The sequence below is a fragment of the Tiliqua scincoides genome, chromosome 3 (genome assembly GCF_035046505.1).
Source record: "Tiliqua scincoides isolate rTilSci1 chromosome 3, rTilSci1.hap2, whole genome shotgun sequence".
NCBI lineage: Eukaryota > Metazoa > Chordata > Lepidosauria > Squamata > Scincidae > Tiliqua > Tiliqua scincoides.
In genome coordinates, this window is record NC_089823.1 from 138,890,170 (window position 1) to 138,911,729 (window position 21,560).

The 21,560-nt window shown below is 42.7% G+C and overlaps 1 protein-coding gene across 1 annotated transcript in view; it reads right to left on the reverse strand.

Moving 5' to 3' along the window:
- Nucleotides 1-21,560, reverse strand: part of ZCCHC24 (zinc finger CCHC-type containing 24) — a 148,813-nt gene that overhangs the window by 44,858 nt on the left and 82,395 nt on the right. The window lies entirely within an intron of this gene.

Sequence of the window (21,560 nt, forward strand, 5' to 3'; positions counted from 1 at the left end):
TTTGAGACTGAAGGTTGCCAACCATTCACACAGATTTTGAGGTTAAAATGCAAACAGACCATACAAATAAACATTACACCAATCTCTTTCCATACTTTTCTACAACTAACAAAAGGAAATTAGCAGTGCCCTGCAACACATGGTGAGAGCTTGGTTAGAGCTACAGGTGTCAGATGATACAACTGGGCTAGTGAAGGTCTGCCTACAGCCTAACCCTAACTAAGTTCTCACACAGTGTTGCAAGCAGCACCAGCATGCACTATGCTGTCTCCCATGGGGAAATTTTGGTTGCTGGAGGTCTCCTGAGGTTAAGGGGACATTTGCCCCAGCAGCTGCAATAGGCTATATCACTGGAGCAACTCCAAGCTGATCTATGCAGGCAGGTCACTCCCGGGAAGAGGGTTAGGACAGCCGACAGCGGTGCATGTTGGTGCCGCTGATCCTGCCCCCTGCTGGGCTCAATCTGCCCACCCCTGCCCTATCTCCTCCCTGTTCCGTTCCTCCTTGCTCTCTCCCAACTCTGCACCAGGCATACCTGGTATGATTTGCGTCCCTGTGACCAAGACTCCAGACTTCCTACCGGCACACCTGCTGATAGTGCTGCCACAAAAGTACTTTACACCACTTTTGCAACAGGGTGCGCCAGTGCAATGTGTGTTTTGAAAGTGCATTAAGATTGGACCACTAGTCTTATAAAGCTTTTAGCTCTTCTGTCACACAGGCACTGCCATTCCTCTCCTACAGGGGTTCTACCTCCTCGGAAGCTGCTTGCTTCCAGACCGCTATCCTGGACTATGATCTACTGAAGCAATCCACACTGCCAAGCTGACACTCAACTCCTGTCAACTCAAGGAATTAAAATGGAACCACGCATGCTAATTCAGCTCTTAAAACAGAAAACAATCATGTGACTGTGAAGATGCTTGATCCTCTAAGCAGAACATGTTATTCCTGACAAGAGAGTGGGCCACTGAGAACATTCAACACAGGTGACATTTCTCTTAATGTCAGCAGGGTATCAGAAACAGGCCTGTTGTACATGAGAAAGTAATGCAGAGCCCAGCTGAAAGCTATAAAGCCATTACATTACAAAAGCAAAGCAAAATATATCTGGGACAGGACTGATGAAGGAAACAGTTGGGGGGGATGAAAAGATATGCTTGCCCTCCTGTTTCTTTTTCTTTTTTCTTAACTTTCCCCTTTTAATTCTTCAGTTATTTAATTCTTCTTAATCATCTCAGAGTCACAAATAAAGGCCAGATGCTTCCCTAGTATTGCTCTGCTGTCTTTGTGTAGTTGTTAGAGTGTTAATTTGCTCCCTAAGTATTTGTGAATCACTTTCCCATTTGAAATGAATCTCTGTATATGACAATTGTTTACCATCTGATTGGAATTCAGTGTTTCAATATGCAGAATAATGGATATATTCAGTCTATTCTGATTAGAATGCTCTGCCACCTCATTCAGGGATAACTGCAGTCTGCTGGCAACATAGGCAGTGAGGCCCTTAGGAAAATGGCATAAGGCAAATGAGAGATGTGATTGTTAGGAGGGAACTGGGCTGCCCTTCAGAAGTTCTGGAAAACCAACTTTGGGCACAATCCTGGCCAGGTCTACTCAGAAGTAAGTCCTATTGTGTTCAATGGAACTTACTCCCAAGAAAGCAAGGTTAGGATTGCAGCCTTAATTTCTGGTTCAGTCCAAAATCTCTTTAGGTGTAGTATTAAAAGGATCCAATGAGTCACTCAATCCAGAGGCACAGAATATCCTGCCCATCAGATGCAGGTCAAAGACCAGTCCAGACTTTTCTTGACAACTTCAAAAGAAAAGATAATCTCAGTTCTGCAGAGTTAGCAATGCAGTTGTCCACTCATTTTTTCAAAAGGTCCACACAGCTCTACAGCAGAAATGGAGCAGACTCCACTCTGTAAATTGCCTGGATTGGAGACCACCTGACAACCATATGTAAGAACCATATGTAAGTTGCTCTGAGATCTCTGGAGGGCAGGGTGCAGCATAATCAACAAATAAGGACCAAATCTTATATGGGTAGGCTGCCATCAGAGGTAGTGTTCTGACAGTAGAACATAGTTTCCAGCATTATGCTCTTCAGGAGCGCATGGCTGCTACGTGTCAAATAAATTTGGGAATCACTGGCGTATGTTATCTTAACAGTTTTAATTTTTTGCAGATTATCCTTAGCACTAAGTTTATTTTCTTGGCTATGTGTTTTCAAGCACTGATTAAATTTTTAAGTGCATGTTTTAGTGTGAGGGGCTGCTGAATCGACAGTTAAGTCTCTGCCTCGTATATTCGTGTCAAAATAAAGCACAGCTTTATGCGTGTGAAAAATAAAGCAAACACACACAAGCCCTGTTACACTTCTGGACACTCTTGCTGCTGGGGCATTCCACGTTTCTTGGGTTTGCACTCATTTGCAAGTGCAGCTGTCTCATTACTACACACTTTACATCGCTTTAAAAAAAAATGAAAGGACTCAGAATGAAACTGTCAAAGTAACAGGTGTGCTCTGAAGTGAGAAACTTGGCCACAGACAATGCGCCAAGTATTTACAGGTGTGAGCACACATACATCAGGACTTGTGTTTGGCTCCCTCCAAGTCCTTCAAGGGCCTCCTTGTCCCAGCAGAGTTTCATCATGCTACCTCCCTTTCTTCACCATTTCCCAGCCAGCACTAACTTGAATAATTCCCCACTCTACCCCCTTTGACCCACAATGCCACACAGAATGTCATCCATTATTCTGTGCCACTGGCCTTTGTCAAGTTGACAGGAACAAAGAGAGCATTCATTTAACCAGAAGGCAGAGAGGTGTGTGCACGTGCGTGTGAAAGAGAGTTTTATCAACATTTGAACTCCAAAGGAGCTGCCTTTTGTCTTGGAAACTTGTCTGGATTAGAGACAGCACAGTGTTCCAGGTGATGCCAAGGAAATCTCAGGTTTAATTCCTTAGTGTTTCCTGGGCCAAGAGCCAAACTACCATTCAGGATAGTGCTGCTCAGGTACTACCCTGGATGCAGATTTGGCTGGTCCCTTATCCCTTATGTTTGGAGTGTTCCAAACATTTCATACCACACTAGCTCTGTATTATTATTAACTTGGTATTATAATTCCCATATTACAATAGTGAGTGAGTTGCCTAAAGGCTGAACTACACGTTGAGCTCTATGTGGGGTTGCTAATATAAACAATAGCTGACTGCTTGGTCTCTGCCTCTTGCCCACAGTGTATCAGAACACTACACATGATGCCACTGAGTTGTGCACTCCCCCTGCTTCACATTAGTTGACACTGGTAGGAAGAAATATGATGACGTCACCAAAGCTTAGGGATTGCTTCCCCAGAAAGGCTTGTCTGACTCCTTCTTTGTCTTTTTTTTTTTTAAACAGAAACTGAGAACTTTCAGAATTTAAACTGGCCTTTTAAAAATATGTCAGTTCATCAAATTATAAATGGTTTTTATCTGCTGTTTTTAGTAATTTCATATTGTATTTATATTATTTTATTTTCGCCTGGAGTTTTTTTGGACTGATTTGTTAGCTCTCTTTGGCTGACATATGTCCAGAAAGTCAGAATACAAATCTATATACCATAATTAATAACAGTAATAATAATAATAATATTAGGTAGAGTTCAAACTAGTGGGCACTCAAAAATTCCAGTCCAAGCATCTGGTGGGCTGTGACACCTATGATCATGATGATGATACCATGTAGCCCTGTTCTCTTTCATGACCAACACAGCATCCTAATGAATTCCTCAGGCATTTTGGTTCATCATTTTTTGGCAGGGATGTGAGGAAGAAGCAAAACTTAATTAGAACTGCTGATGAACTATTGAAACTGCACCTTACATGGCAGTTAGAGAATGGAAAGAAAGTGGCTTGCAGCTTAAGTTCATGGAGGAAGTCTCCTCTCCAGCTAACTCATTTGTTGGTTCAATCTAATATCTCCCAGTCCCTTCCTTCAAGAAAAAAAAGCTATAAAAATGTATGCAAAATCCACATCACACTTCATTTAGAAGAGGAACATGCTCCAGCTGTTGTCAGATGTTAGCCAACAACACAGATGAGATCATGGCCAACCAATGTCAGTGGGAACTTTGCCATCAACTTTTGTGGAGCAAGAGTTTCATTGTCAGTTTAGTACACACATTTGTCCTTACATACATACATACATACATACATACACACGCACACAGAACACCAGTGGCCTGTCTTCTCCACACTTACAAGCAACGCTGTTCTCTACTAATTTAATTCTTCACATGAATCATTCTGCTGATAAGTCATTTAGAATTGCCAATATTATTATTAGCACTAGACATCCACATCTATCATATGTTTATGTGAACATCTACACTCAGTCTCTGTCTGGATCCTTTTAAGAGCAAAACTGGCCACTATTGTATATTATTCATAAGAAATATGAGTTGCTTGTCTGTTCAAAGGCAAATCAAATGATGTACAACATTTTAAACGCAATATGATTTGTCTTACATGAAAATACTAAAACCCACATTTTAAAAAATTACAGATGTAACGGGAACAGCAATGACATAAATATAACATTAAAATGTGCACGAAACCAAGCCATAAAAGTACAATCTGTGTATATATATTTTTTACAAAATGCCAAAGTAAAAAACAGACCGCAAGCTAGGAGAATAAAATCAGGATTGTTTCATATATGTAGGCCAAAGGACCCCATTCTTCCCAATGTGTGAGGGTAGAGGTTCCCAAACTGGGGCATCACAATGCTCCAGGCAGGGAAGCTCTGTTACTGCCCCCTTAAGGGTGAGACAACAGTGACGGCAGCAACACAATTGCCAAGATCACACTACTGCTGGGGGCAAAGGATTTTTAAACTTACATAGGGGTTGCTATGGCTCTCTGAACGGTCCAGGGAGCCTATGATTCCTTCTGCTGGCCTCCCCATGCCTCCAAAGTGCTGTAAATAGCAAAAATAAAAAATTAAAGCTTCCAGTTCTGCAATGAAAACCAGAAGTGTTTTGTTGTTGTTTTTTTGCTTTCTACCACACTTTTGGAGGTGTGAGAAGACTTGCAAAGGGGGGGGGCTCCTTAGACCCTCTGGAGAGCCATAGTGACTCCCAGGTAAGTTTTAAAAGCCTCTTTCCTCCAGCTGCAGTGTGACTGTGGTGATCACACCACTGCCTTGGCCCCTCCCCCAGTTTCCAGTTTTCCAGAGATTGTGAACTGCTGGGTGAGGGGGTTTGGAAGCCCTCTTCCCATTGGGGTCAGTCTCTGTTTTTCCACCTAGTGGAGGTCTAAGGAGGTATCTCTTGGGGTTGCCAGACTTCCATTTCTTCCCCTGCTTTCCTTGCCTCCTGCTTCTTTTCCTTTCCTCTTTCTCTTGTTTCTCTTTCCTTCTCCTGGGGCTTTTTCTCCCACCTCCTCATTCCCTGTCACCCTCTCCTGGGTCTCTCCCCTCTCTTTGGTCTGGCCCCTTTTCACTGTTCTCCTTGCTGTCTGTTTTGTCTCTGCCTCCTTTCTATGCACTCTTCTTCACTCCTCTACCCTCCTACCTCAGTAAGACTACCATTTGTAAGACTATCTCAGGTAGTCACCCTGGATCCCTGCCTCTGTCATCTCCTCCACCTGCCTCCATCACTATTCCTCACCCCTCTCAATCCTTGGATCCAAAAAAGGAAGAGGGGGAATGGAGCAGAAGAGAAAGTGTGGATGAGAGAAGAGTGGTTGGACTATGATGGAACCTTTCTTCATACTCCCTCTTACATAGTTTCCCTTTTCCTTTTCAAATCCCAGGAATGGGAGGAGGAGGAGGTGGTGATGGTTGATGTGCCACTGAGTAATGGGGAGTAGTATTTGGTGGACCACCTCAGGCTCCAAGAAGTCTTAGTCCTGACCAAACCAAGATCAGAACTCTAGGCAATGATCATAAGGGTGTGACTTCCATTTTCCAAGACAGGTGAGCAGGCAGAGAGGCAGGCCTGTGAGAGTTCTAGGAAATAAGGAGAAGTAGACAGCTGGACAAACAAGGGCAATCCTTAGGCTTCTAACCAACCATCAGAAAGCCTGGGACTTCTGATGCAAAGCCTACCTGGAATTTCCTAGGAGATTTGCTAAATAATCTCAGCAATCAATTAGACTGTAATGCAGTGGTTTTCAAACTCTCGGGGAGAGTTTGAGCCACTCTAAGTTCTTGCAGCAGTGGGGGGAGCACCACTCAGAGGGCTGCAGGGGCTTACCCAAGCTTCCCAGGGTTCACATCTCCCAGCTGTGCAACCTTCTGCAATGAAAAGCCTGTCTGAAAAGCCCTGCTGTAATGGATCAGCAAAATACAAGTGGAATCACTATAGCAAACCCAGAGAGAGAGAGAATTTATTCTAACATGCATTTTGCCCAATTGTGTACAACTGCAGGATTTGAAATTCCATTTATGAATTTTTTTTGGCACGGAAATGGCAAAAATTCATCTCAGAAGCTTGTTGAGTTGATTCTTCTCAATGACAGCCCAATCCTATGCATGTCTACTCAGAAGTAAGTCTTATTAACATCAAGGGGTTTTGCTCCCAGGCAAGTGTGGATAGGATTGGGCTATCAAACCGTTTACCATAGAAGGGATCTAGAATTGAATTTCCTCACTGTCAGGTTGACCTTTGAGCTAAACCCAAGATTGAAGAGCTGGGAAAAGAAACTGGTTTTCGTTCACATAGCCTGCAAAGAATATACACAAACATACAATTCTACCTATTGTAAGCTTTCTCTACAAGAAGTGTTGTATTGACCTTGAATCATAATGACAATCCTGATGTCTGATTCACCTCAATTCAGCATTGCTTCCTTACAGGAAACCCAAGTTCTGGTTCTTTCCACCAGGACTTTGGATTATTTGATTTCCTGAAATGTTATTTACCTTGTGACTATTTTTTTGAGATTCACCCTCCACCCTCTTAAATCACCCCAGATCTCCCTCAGCCTTTCTTAGCTAGGATCACCATCATCTGCTGAGCTGACAACATCCTCCTTAGGCTCAGCACAGGGTGATGAGGTCAGGCCTACAGTGGTCAGGCTGCTGTTTGCTACAAGAGCTACTTATGGCCTGGATGGTGGTCAGGTAGGGTGGCAGAACTCATAATACCTAAAAATGTCACTGCCCCGTAACACCCACCCCTGCCTCTGGGTTCCCAGTCAGCAGGCCTGCAGTGTGCACTGTTGGAGGCTGCTTGCTGATTGCCATAAAGCGGCCTCCACTGGCACAATGCTAATTATGCAGGTAAGGGGGGGGGATAGGATTGGGCTCTAAAATATCCTTGATGAGCTGAGCAAAGTTGGGTAGTATTTTGTATAATTGCTTGTTTGTTTATAACATCATTTGCAAACACTGATACTGGGAGCACTCTAAGAACTATTTTTTTAAATTTCTTTAGTATGTAAAAGATGTATATGTGGGTGTATATCCATGTATCTAGTTACTCTGTCCTTTAAAAAGAACAAGAGTGCAATTTCACTAACTAGTGAAATTGACTAGATCAGAAGCTGCTTGCTAGTTGATCTAATCAATTTCATGTGTCTCCTGTATGCTAGTGTTGCTAGTATTTAGGAAAACCAATTGAGCTGACTTTACTTTGGGGCAGATGCCATTTTTAACTTTGCAATGGAGAGGAAATGCTAAGAGCATGCAAGAGGTTAAAAATAAAAACGAATGACTGGCTTTTTCAAACAGCTGTGTTTCATTGTGAAAGGGTCATGTGGTGCCAAGCCAAACAGAAAATAGGAAGGCACACAGATTTGTTAGTTTGAAGTAATTGACCACATGGTGTCCAATGGTTTGTGTTCTCATGTTTTCTGGAGTGGAGTCCCACGAGAGCTGAGGTAGGGGTTCCAATTCCTAGCACTCTATTGTTTATACTGATGGTTTCCAGATGCTGGAGATGACTACAGTGAAATCCCTGGCCACATGCCAAAGAATGGGGAAGACGAAAGGAAAATGGAGAGCTTTCTTTTCCTCCAATTTCTGTATTAAAAAAAATTACATTTCTGTTGGAAAAAAGATCTCTTCAATTTATCGAACTTGCTCAAACACATCTTCTATCCTAAGCAACATCAAACTATCAGAGTATTGCCATTAAATAGATATGAAAAACATAGAAAAATGTCTACATGCTTTATCAGACCAGCAGAAAATATTTTTCAGTGCACATCATGTGCAAGTGTTCATAGCAAAAAACTAAATCTGTTGCATTTATGTCTCCAGGCTTGGTGGTCATCCTGTAGCTGGTCTGTGCATAAAGTAGACCTCACTTTTGCCCCAGAATATAGCACTATACCATTGAAGCACATCCATTAGTAAGCACCAGGAGCTTATTTCATGAATAGAAACTTTATACATTAACAAGACCAGTATCTCCAAAGAGCTTATAGTATAAATATTAACAGCAAGGGAGATAGTGGGGAAGGGGAACAAAAGACAGACAAGCATAACAAATAGCAATTGGAGGGACAGGGGAAACTAGGGTAGAATGTGAGAACATGCTATTATATATACTTTTATTATATACATATATACTTGGGTTTCTTTGTTGACATTGGGGATAGGATTTAAGGGGTTAAGCCAAACAGTTTGTTGAATCAACGGGAACTAAGGAGAATCTAGTATGTGCTGATTGTGGGCTTATGTGAGTTCAACAAGTGTCAACAGTCTGAGTTGTGTGCCTCATATTAGCCCACAATTGGTAGACATGTCGAGCCTTTCCTGGGACATATTTCCATGTGGATCTCCCTTTAAAAAGTCACCTTGCAATGGAGAATGTGTCAAGTCTGGAAGCAAAGTGGGAGCAGTCTGAGAGCAACTTGGCTGTCACTCAAGCAAAGAGATGCTCAGATAGTGGAACCAGGGCAAAGGGCAAGACTGAGTGAGCCCTGAATTGAAAAATGCAATGCTGCCCTCTGACCATCTGCACTGATGGTGCTTAAGCACTGCAGAGAGTCGGCAAGCAGCTTCCTCTTCTTCTGGCAAGCTGCTGGAATAACAGAGAATGTAAGGCGCTTGGTTCTGGTTGCTGGAGTCCTGAGGTTGAGATCCCAGTTGCCTTACAACATGGTAATGTGAGTCTGCCATCATAAAACTATCTTGACTAATTGGATCTGGTCACAGTCAGCCCATCCTTTCAAATCCAACCATAACCGTACTTGGTATGGAGAGGCTAGCTGGCCCTGCTCCATGAATTTTATACCCTACCCATCAAAATGACACATCTCAGAAACAAGAAATTAAGTTTTAGAGTGAAAGAAAACTTTCTGCTTTGATCTTCCTGCTTAACCCAATACTAGGTGCTCATTGACTTTACAGGAAAATCAAGCCGGAAACCAGGCCATAACTGTTGCTTTAATTAACACACGCCTAAGTCTGTTTAAACATTTAACTTCTCTCATCTGCAAACATGACCGCAGATAGACACATGGCCCCACAGGAACACTGCAGTGGGTTCAAAGTATCTGAAATGCTTTCCTCCCTCCATCACTAATGTTTTCTTCAACATTGACAATGCTCATTACATAGGCTTATGTGAGCTTTGATGTGCATGAGAGATAAGCAGACCAAGTACAGAAAATATAGTAGAAAAAGATGGTGTAAATGGGAGTATTGTGAAATCCCAACAGGTTATAGGAAGATGAAGTGCAAGACGCAAGGCAGATCCTTCTTTTGCTATTCAGGACTTGTTGAGGATGAAGGCAAGAACAAAGTTTTACAGAAGTGATTTTTCAACATTTTTCATCTCATGGCACACTGAGTTGTTGCTAAAATTGTCAAGACACACCATCAGTTTTTTGACAATTGACAAGGCACACCACACTAACAGCTGGGGGCTCACATCCCCAATGGACCTACTAACATATGATGCAAAAATGACACCAGGCAAGACCCAAAGAAGGCTCTTATGGTGGGGCAAAAGCACCTCATGGCCCATACACACAGCCTGTGTAACCTGCATTTGGGAATTCTAAGTCACAGAACAAAAGTTTATCCATGCAGGTGACAGGAAAGAGTATGCCAAAGAAAGCAAGGCCTTGCACTATAAACTTTTCACTGCTAACTTAAGGGCTAATGTTTGTTAGGCAAATATGCATTGTAATAGTGAGTTGAACTATGATGACCTAAGGGCACAATCCTAACCAACTTTCCAGCACTGACATAGCTGTGTCAGTGTGGCATGCACTGCATCCTGCAGTGGGGGCGGGGAGCTGAGCTAACAGCCAATTCAGGTTTATGTCAGTGCATGGCAGCAGGATCGTGTACAGGTGCAGGCCACTTAACAACAGGGGTACCTTCTCCGATCCCTGTTGTTATGCAATTAAGTCATTAAGCAAACATTCAGCGCCATCTAGTGCCTTTGTTGTGTAAACAGACACTCCCTGCCAGACACTAGCTGGCTGCACAGGCTACTGGAGACAGATTGCCTCTTCTTTGCATTAAGGGCCTCTCTGTTGTGCAGACAGACACTCTGCTACAGGCTATGGGAGACCTGACTGCCTCATTTAGAGCCTCTTTGTTGTGCTTTGACTACTGTGGTATATGTGATCCTCATTAAGTGAACAGTTGTTAAGCAGCGCGTGCCTGTATTTTGGTACCTTGTCACATCATAAGGCTCATGGAAACTGGCTTGGCCTGGGATTTTTCCCATTGAGAATGTTAAGAGAAAGTGTGAGAATTGATTGATTTCATGGAAGGGGGATGTCTTTGGAAAAAAAAATACACTGAAGTTTTGGACACTGGCTGAGGTGGGTGTGTGGAAGGCATTTCCTAGGTTGTTCACCTGCAAAAGTTACTTTGAGTTTGAACTTAAGTAAACGGCATGATTTGGATCTGGTAGTGTTTGCCACCTTAATGTTAATCATCTAAAATGAGTCACAGTCCAGGTTTAGGGGAAACCTTGGCAACATATCAATCCCTTGATGCTTTCAACAGCTGCCAAAATAAACAAAGTTTGAATTCAGAACTGCACTTTAGTTTTCCTTACTATAAAACGTCTCTGCAGTTGGCAAATAGTTAACTTCAATATTTCATTTTTGCTACTTATTTTTTCCCCTGCTCAGTACAAAATACAGAATACTTGAAAGTGGTTCCTTGTTTCTTCACATGCTGGCTTGTTATAATGGATGAAATTTTATACTAAATGCTTCTGAAATTCAAGATATGGAAGAGGATGTGGGGCCCCCGAAATGATGTACTTTATAATCAACTTGATAGTGGGTATTATTCTGTATCCCCCTAAAAGGATTTCATACCGAAGAGGTGTCTTTACAGCCTTTACAAGAAATTCGTTTTGCTTCTCCAAATAATGTTTTGAATCAACTTTTCTGCTTAAATTAACTTTTTTAAAAAAAGAATGTTTGGAACTCTCCAAATAAATTTCAGTATAATTTTCAAAAACCTTTTGGTTCAAACCTTTTGGCTCAAAAACCCTCCCTCAACATTCCAAATTAACCTCAACGATTTGCTTTAGATGAAATTCAGTTATCCCAGTTCTAAACTATTTTGTCCACTGCAAAGAAAAGTCTTCACCAGAGACAGATTCCCAACAGAACATCTGGTGCTGTTGAGGGAGTATATGATATCCACAGTACAGCTTGATTTAGGCCCACCCCAACTCCAAAATTCACTAGTCCTACTAAAAAAAAAAATTGTTCCTTTCAAAATTCTTATGGAATTTTTATGGAAATATAAGGAATCCTGAAATTTTCTTTTAGTCCAAGTTTGGTATCTCTAATTGTTCTCTTTCTTCTGGGCAGCCCAATCCTAGCTTTCTGATTTTCAGACTGGGATCTTTCCCAGCCCTAGCTGCCAAGGATTGAACCTTGGAGGGACCTTCTCCATGCTGCCCTTTCCTGGGATGCCAAAAATTGATGAAGTGTTTTTGATGGTGACAAGCACCTTGCATATCACCAGAGACAGCTGATGGGCTGTTTGGCTTGATGGGCTACAAGTTGTATAGGCCTGGTCCACTGATATGAGAATTGCATCTTGCTAAAAAAAACCAAACAAACAGGGCCATGGCTCAGGAACACCGCTGTGAGTGTCTCAGAATAGGTCTCAGAATGTGATACTGGCTCCATGGTTCAGTTTCCTAACAACCTCCACTCTCATTATTAAAAAAAAAAAAAAAAGATTTCCATCTGCCAGAAGGTGGTGCTTCAGTGCATTATAGAGCTCATTGCTTCACCTACAACTAGCAAAAGAATGGGTGCAAAAGTAGTCAGCATAAGTTATATAAAATGAGAGAAATCTGCATGATTTACACACATGCTTAACCAGGGGGCTACGGCCCCTGTCCATGAGGTCTCTTGCCTCATTTGCATACTGGATGCTTTTTGTTTTTGGCAGGCCTGCATTGTACCAGTGACCTGCCAGGGGCTTGACATCCCTCTGTGGTGCCTGCCTGGGGCGGCAAGTACACAACGGAGGTTTGACATGTCTCTGGCAGGAGGCCATACGTAGCTGGTGGGCTGTGTTTGGCTTGGTGGGTCACAAGTCATCCAAGCCTGCCATTTAGGATGCTTTGTGCAGATGTTATAAAGGGAGGTAGTTTATCTCTGGTATGGCCAGGAATAGGGCGGATTGCTTTTTGCCTTGGCCTATGACTCCAGTCTGCTGGAGACATCCCTGACAGCAAACAGCTGCTTCTTCTCGGCTCCAACACCCAGCACTAAGCAGGGGGAAGCTTCTGACCGCAAATCCTGGCTTTGAGTGTGATTCAAAGAAAAATTCCCTGAGCGACAGCTATAGAAGGAAAAGGAAGAACAGAGGATGCTTCTATTTGCTGCATCCTGCCCCAGGGTTTTGTTTTGTTTTTTAAACCCGAACAAACAGAAAAACAAGCAAAATTATATCCTGGGTTTTGTTAGCTGCAATCTTCTGCTTTGCTTGACCCTGCTCCTCTCAGCTGCCTGTAGAAAATGAGATGTTGTCTTTCTCTCCATCTAGGTCTGAGAATTGTTTCCTGTCTGGTATTTATGGCCAGTGGGGGCAGATCTCAGTGGGATGCATCAAGTTGAACTGCAGTACAACAGCAAAGTGAGTGGGATGCGTCTGTTTTGGAGAAGTGTAGTTGACTTGGGGGCCTACTAAGGTCATTTCAAAGTGTGCCATAGGCTTTGCAGGCTGTGGCCTAACAACCAGACACAGCCCATCAGCTGTGTCCTGTGACCGGCCAGGTTTCACAAAAACTCTGTTTCTGCTGTCCCAGCCAGCAGGCAGCACTAATTGCAAATGTGGCTGATGGGAGATATTTGGTTAGATCACAAGTCATGCAGACTTGCAATAGTTTGCTATCCAGTCTGTTTGTAATGCTGCCTTGGCAGGAGTAGGGGAGAAATTACTGTGGTTGCTGTTGCCCTCTTCTTTAACAAGAGTTTGGATGTGTGCTCTTCTCAGGAGTGATCAGGCTAGGAATGGATTGATCACTTTGTTTTTGTTTGATCAAAACTTTGCACAGTTTGCTTTGATTTCTGTTCTGCTCTCTTCCAGTAAACACCCCCAGAAATATTTTTTCCCTACCAATGGGAAAAAAATCCATATTCAAATCCATAAGTTTTCAAATAATTTTCACGTCTTTTCCATCCAAACAACTGGTGCAATAATGGAATGCACATTTCAATATGTGTTTTTCTTAGCAGAATATATAGAATCTATCATAAATTTAGGCAAGAGAAGAATTCCTTAACACCCATTGCTCAGCCTGCAAAGACTGGACAGCCTGCAAAGACTGGATTGGTAGGGAGCTGAAATGGATCAATCTGTAGATACAGTCTGGAGAAGCAACACACTGGTCTCACCTCATTAGCCAGACCAATTAAAGTTGACTATTAAACCAGTTTAAGCCTGTGATAGAGGTGTTTAAAAAGACTGTTATTTATTTTACTCAGAAGTAAGCCCACTGTGTTCAGTAAGACTGGGGGCACTATCCTAGGCATGTCTACTCAGAAGTAAGTCCTATGATGTTCAACAGGACTTACTCCTAGGAAAGTGTGCATAGGCTTGTAGCCTTAGGCTGTGATCCTATTTTACTCATCAGAAACAAAAAACCTCTAGATGCAGATATACCCGGATTCATCAAGCCAGTGCTTGGATTCAAGTTATCCAAATGAGCAAGCACTCTCATATGATCATGTTGCTGGGCTGTAACACTTTGGATTGCTCAAAGAGCATCAAGTGCTCCCATGTATTCAACAAACTACTTTTATGTTTTTTAAAAAAACCCAACAACAACAAATAGCACATCAGAAAAATTTCAGACTTTGCCTATTCCTTGACATGCCAGCTTGTATGTGTAGCTTGTACGTGTAAGGATTTGTTTTAAAATGGAGGAACACTAAAATGTCAGTGTCCTGTCCTGTCCCCCGGCTATCTGAAGTCCAACATCAGATATATCATTGTGAAGCTGCTGATTGCGCAGTTCCAACCCTTAAAGGTCATATTGCAGGCCCCATAGCAAAATCATAGCTCTGCAGGTTCCCAGAACCCCTGGGTACCATAAACTATAGCTGCCTTATTTTTCACATAGTGAAAGAGGAAAACATTTTTATCTTGAATTCTTTTTTTTTTTTAACTCCATTCTATCTGTGTGGGCTGGAAGTGATGGTGTGATTTTTCTTTTTCCTTTTAAACTTTTCCCGAACACTTGCTCTGTTTTTGATCAAACAAGAGAGAAAGGAGTCTGAGCTGAATAGGCCTCTGTTTCTGTTCCTCAAGATGGTTTCTCATCTTGCTGTACAAGTATGTGTGGAAGCATTAAAGAAAAGACAGCTGCACCAGAAAACCCCAGTAACCCTCAAAGCTTCCTGTCTCTTTCTTCCCTGTGCAAGCATGTCGGGAGGTGGGAGCTCCCCAGACAAATGCACATCTATGTTCCCATTTAGTTAAGAAGAGAACTCAGCTGCCAAGTTTTGCAAGAATGCCACAGAGAGGCAGAGATAAACAGTGCTGGGAACTTCACAGCGGATGATCCTGTTTTTTCTGTTCCGTGGCTAGGTCTTCAGGGACAAATGGGCTTGAGTGGCAGAGAAAAAGCCCTTCACGGGGTCAATGATTTTGTTTTGAGAGAGATTCAGAAATGTATGCAAATCTAATCAGAGTTGGCCTGAATTGTAGGGGTAAAATCTTATTTGTCCCATTCCAACCATGGACTTAAAGTGCCAAACTACTTGTTATGTTAAGCCTGAAATCAAGAGATGAACTTAAAATTTGAGGTGTCTGTTTTTGTTTTGTTTTTACAAATAGCAGCTGCAGGAGGGCAGGCAGTATAAAGCCTTTGGATAAGACAGACCAGAAACAAATACTAGAAATCAGGTCTTCTGCTCCAGCTTGGTCAATAGAACAGGACTTTCTGCTTACTGCACTTCGGGCTCCAGTTTCTGGGTCAAGCCACTGACTGTGGTGACCCTGAGCTGGAAAACAGCCTTCAGATTTAAGTTCGGTGTAGCATCAGAGGTGAAAATCTCTGATTTTTTCCTGTGTTAGCTCTGCCTACCTCTCCCCCTCCCCCCAGTTTCTAGATGTCTCAAAGCCCAATCCTATCCACCATATTTTTGACAACCACTGTTGCTCCCCACCTTTTTCTCCTTTTACCAGCTGATCAATGCCTTGCTTTCATCCCTTGCCTTTTTGTATCAATTGTTTTGATTCCTCAGCCTTTTATAAAACTTCTCATATTTTCACCGTTTTACCTGAGATGTCCTTGAAAAGCATTTGTGAAAACTTTTACACCCTGATACCACTGGCAATCCTGGCTCCTGTACTGCTGGGGTCTAGGACCGCAGGTTACCACCCCCCTGCTGAGTGCTGCCCCACACCATCTGGGGGACATCACAGGGCCAGGGAGGCCATGTGTGGTCTCCCAGGCCCTCCAAAGGCCACTGGAGGCCTCTGGGAGGCCCAAAAAGGCCTAAAATAGCCCCCCATCCAGGGGGCTCCCCACTTCTAGTTTTCAGCCAAAAACTGGAAGTCAGGTTTAAAGGCCCTTCGGAGGCTTCAGAAGGCCTTTAGAGAGCTGGGAAGGCCACAGGTTGTCTCCTTGGCTCTCTGAAGGCCCCTGGATGGGGGCAGGAGCGGGGTGGGGGGCAAGGAAAGTGGTGCTGCCCCTGGAGATGTTGCACCTTGCGGCATTTGCCACCCTTGCCCTCCTAGGAACACCACTGCCTGATGCAGCAACAGAGATCCATGCATGAACATACTCACATACCCATAGCCCCCCTGTACATTGCATAAGTGATCTCCATCTGTAGCAGAATGCTCAGTTGTGTGGCACTAAACCAGTTGAGTGTTTTATGTAATTATATGATATAAACCTACTGGAGACTAGAGATGGATCTGGGCCAGTGCGCACTACAGGGGAGGGATTGTTCTGCAGGCTGCTGCTGTGACAAAGGCAGTTGCCGATACAGCCTTGCTAGTACTTTCCCTACTGAGGTACTGTGGAGTTGGGACATTTGAGGGACTTTCTCCCATGCAAAAGACTAAACATTTATTTTATTAATTATTTAAAATATTTATATCCCACCTTTCCTATACCAGAGCAAATGCTCAAGGCGGCTTACAATTCAAGAACTAAAAATATGCAATATACAAAACAATAAATAAAAAATCATAACAACAACAACAAAATTGGAGGAGGGCAACTATTTATGACCAAAGCACTGCTATAGAGACACAAGGGACAGGAACTAACATTCTCCAAAGAAAACCTTCTTTTCCCTTGCTCTCCACATTTTGACAGTAGTACCTCCACTACTTAAACATTGGCAGCACCGTGATTCAAGAGGGGAAAAAGCAAACGGACATACTCGCAAACATGTGAAATATGTTTGGGTACATTTTGAATCTTATGTGACTAGTAATGCCTAGCATTCCTTTCCAAGATCCTTGGGAGAGCGTTCACCGAGCATGGCTGCCGTGCAACCTCCACTTGTTTCATAAGGATTGATGCAGAATCTGGTATGTTGAGGTTTTAAGACTGATGCTTGAAGACAGAATGTATGGGATATTCTGTCAAAAGGTGCAATGAGCCACTAGTTTAGAGGACTTTTAAAATGGGTTAAGCAAATTCCATAAAGATAGGGATGCTTGCCAGGTAGCTCAGTGGAACCAATCAGGTACAGACACGGCATCTACATAGGAGCTGCTGGGTGCAAATAAATCAAGGATAACCATGACCTACTCAGGAGCAACCTGAGGCATCTGTTTGGCTGCTGGAAGGAACCAAATGCTGGAGTAGATTAATTTTGGAGTGATCTGGCACGGATGTTTTTATGTTCACAAGGAAATGGGAAGATGGGTGATACAAGCACTTTGGGGAAAGGGATGGGACATGAATGCAATAAATAATATCAGGGGTGTGCCGTGCCCTCCCCCTCCCAGACAAATTCAGCTAGTCTAATTGAAACCACTTTAGCTTTCCCAAAAAATTCCCCATGTGTTTCTGCCTGGGAAGGAGCCTCCAAATTTGACTTACAGTTTAGCTTTAGGCAAATTTCAATAGCATCTTTAATAAAGATGGATGGGGACTGGGGAGAAGCTTCATAAACTAGTTTATCTGAAACAACTGTGCCATTGCCTGACATGCACAGTTCTATTTTTCATCCATCTCCAAGAACTCGTAGAGTCATTTACTGGAAATCCAGCCTGGAAGTGCACTGCTTGTGCAATAACTTGAGTTAAGGAGAACATCTCAGGGGATAAGTATTACCAAACAATGTGACGTTGAGGAATAGGAAGAGAACCCAAACAAAATAGGACTCTCTGAAGTCTCTCTGGCTAAATATTTATATCAGAGTAAATTTTTAAAATGGAACTTTTGTCCCACAAACAGCTCAGGGAAATCCTATCGGTTCAGCTCGGCTCCACTTACTGGTGTGGGAATTTATATCTGAACAAACAGATGTGAGTGTTTTAAGCCTGCGGGGACAATAAAGTGGGCTGGAAGGCTCTTAATGGTTCAGAAATTCCATCTGTTAACAAGGAATGTTGGCCAACTTCTCATGGTGACAGGCCAAGCGATGCTGTATAGTTTTGGGTACCCAATAGTGGGCCAAACCAACGAAAGTGCCAGTGAGCATAATTGTTGGGAGCCTGCAGGAATTTCACTGTATTTACCCAGGTGGTTCCCTAATGAAAACACGCCATTTAATTCTTCAATCATATTCCAGCTGGCATTGCAGGGATCAGAATTCCTTTTACACAAGGATGCAATTGCCTTGCATGAACTTGAACAAAAAGATGCTCCCAGTTTGGATTCGTGGGCCTGGAAACCAGAACTAGCAATCTATTCCTAATTCTGCCAAAAATACATGCTGCTGTTGGACACTTATCTTACATAATAATGTCCTGCACATCTGGGAGCCTGTCTGTCCACCTCCTTTCTGAACCTCTTTTGCTGGCATGAACAGGTACCTTCTTAGAACAGAGGAATTTGGGGACTCTGCAACATTTCACTTGAGAGATGTCCTCCCCCAAATGCTCACTGCCACTAGAAACCACACAGGGGAATATAATTTATTCTCCCTGTTTATAGCAGGCATCAGTGCCTTTTTTAAAAATTTCAGTAGGCATTGCACCAGTCTTCATGTGCATCTTATGTCTACAGGATTCTACGAGCAACAAACAAAAGGATTCTCGTAGCAACAAACATACTAACTGAAAAAATGGTTAGACGCTGCAGTACTTAGCATCCTTGGAAGTGATGGGTTGTCTTTCACAAGTGCTGGAAAAGGATGGCGAAATGGTCAAAAATGGTAACCCGTCCCCTCTTGCACTAGTGGGAGGCAGTGCTTACACAATACCGTGTTCAGATCCAGTCCAATGAGTCGAAGATAAATGTGGGCATACAAATGTAAGCACCACCAAGCAAAGCTACTATCTTGAAACATAACTGAGCTCAGGATTTAGGGCATACAACTGCATACCATTAACCACTGCTAAACTATTTTGATGCTATGAAAAAGTAGCATTTTTAAAATCCTTGCCCCAAAATTAATAAACAGCAACATGTTCAGATAAACATAAAATTGTTCAAATTTTGTTACACGGTGTAATGAGGTGCTACCTTCTGTAGCAACTGCAAAAGAAACATAATATTTGGATAGCTTTTAGGTGAAGTGTTCATATTTCCAAGATGAATATATTTGAAGGATACTCTTGTTTCCTGAATAACTCTCCCTTTTAAACTTTAGCAAACTACCGTTGGTATCTTTATTTAATGAAGAAACATGGAACCAATTGTCTCTGTATGTGCCTGTCTGCAGATTGTTATAGAACAGCTGGCCTAACAGTGGGTTGGCTGTGCACCAGGCATATTCCAACCTTTTTTTAAAAAAAAAAGAAGCATAGAAACCAATCCTGTGCAGAGTTAGGTAGATCTAAGCCTGCAGAAATCAGTGGGCTTAGGTGTTACAAATTATGCATAGTCTGAAGCTGCAAGTCTTAGACTTGCTCACCCTAATTCTAAACAAAAGATCCACAAAAATAGCAAGCTTTTCTTTTCTTTCAAGGTGTGAAATTATAATATGCAAATCTGTATAACAGCCCCCCCGCCCCATTACTAAGAAAGAGTTGACCACTAAAACAAAGGCAAGAATGAAAATGACATAATTTTATGATCTATTTGGGGCTTGGATCTAAATCCCTAAAACATGTTTACAAAGCAGCTTCTCTGGAGATTTGGCTCAAATCACCCCTGCCACTATCACCATCCACAACTGCTACCCCTACTGTTCTCCACCATTGCCACAATATGTAGATTATTATGTTAAAAATGACCACATGGCCATTGTGGTGGAAAAGCAACGGTGGAGTTGGAGGGGAGTCAGTGTCAGACAAACCTGGGCAGTGGACAGGAAAGAGCAACTTCCACTCCCACAATTCACCTTGGGTGAAAACCAAATCCTAGGCCTCAGAAACAGCTCTGAATTGGACCAAAAGGGAAACAATGACAAAAATATTACTAATGAAGAATCTTTGACCTAGCAGATACAAGAAGAGCCCCTCTTGTTCTATAGCCATTTCTATAGCCTCATTGCACTGCAAGTCTTCAATAGCTTCTTTGGCTAGAAGCAGAATTGTAAGTTTCTTTGGAACTTATGGTCAAATATGCTTTTGTGACCTGGTAGGGAAAATCTTAGTTGTTTCTATAAAATAGGCTTCTGGTAGCCTGGCACTCATCTTGGAATGGTCTGGTTATCCCCTAATAAGCACTGATCCATTACAATGACTAGGTAGCATACTTAGAACTGACAGTATTGTTTCTGCCTCCTAGTTCTATCGATAGAGGACCAAATCTTTAAGTTTCCACTGTGTTGACTCAAAAGAAGTGGTGGTCAAGGGTTGTGTGCACAAACAAATATACACCACATGTGGCATTGCACCAGCAAAGTCCCACACGTCTCACATTATACAAGCACTTCCATTCCAGCATATACATGAAAGCTGATGAAGAAATTGCAGGGAAGGCACCAGCACTAAACATATCCAAACCTGCCTTAGGGGAGAACATTCTTCTAGCAGAAAGAGATGGAAAGGAGCTACTACAGCTCTAACTGTAGTAATACACCCTGAGCTTCCTTAAGCTCTTGTTTGTAGTGTAAAGTCTTTGAGGGGCTATTAACACTGTCTCCTCTTCTTTCCTTGAATTGCAAAGTGAAATTCACTCAGACTAAAAGGGGCGAGGCCGCTGTTCTGTTACATAAAGTATAACGTATAGTCATCATGAATGAATCTAATTTTATTGTAGCGTTACTGTGAAATAAACCAATTCTGCAGTCTGACAAAACAAGCTACTGTTGACACCTACATAACTGTGGATTATGTTGAGCAAGGCAGAATGAACCTATTGGTTATGGAGTGGGGAAATTCTTCTAGAATTGGACACTGAATTATTTGTTATGAAGCAATTCCTGCACCCCTCCCGCCAACTCTGTGGAGTGATTGCCTCTCCTTCCACACAGCTGACTCATCCAGTTAACCCCAACAAGTTGGCAATGTTTAACGCAATGGAAGCGGCTTCAAATGAGTTGCTACTCAGTAAAGAAAAGGCTATATACAAGCTTTAGGAAAACATAACTTTCTGCTGTTAAGATAGCAAGCACAATGCAGTGGTTTAGAATGCTGAATTTGGACAAGGAAAAGCTGAAATTCTGCTCCTAGGGAACAACGTCGGTAGTCCCCTACAAAACGACAGGCCAGATTCAGAACCAGCACGCAGAGGGGTGCACACCTCAAAGACAAATATCCTGTAATTGTAACCACCAGCCTCTCTTTCATGACTTAAGAGTTTCTGACCCCAGTTCTCTGTCCACAACAATGGAAAAGCATCATACAGCTAACAAGCTTCTTAGCGAAGTCAGGCAACACACTAAGGCAGTGGTATTCAAACTGGGGCATCGCGATGCCCCAGCTTATGGGTCCTGGCCTCTGCCCCCTTAAGGGGCGGGGGCAGCCAGGAGACAGGGGGAAGGCAGTGGTGCGATCTTCAGGATCGCACCGCTCAGGGGAGCTGCAGGGGCTTGGG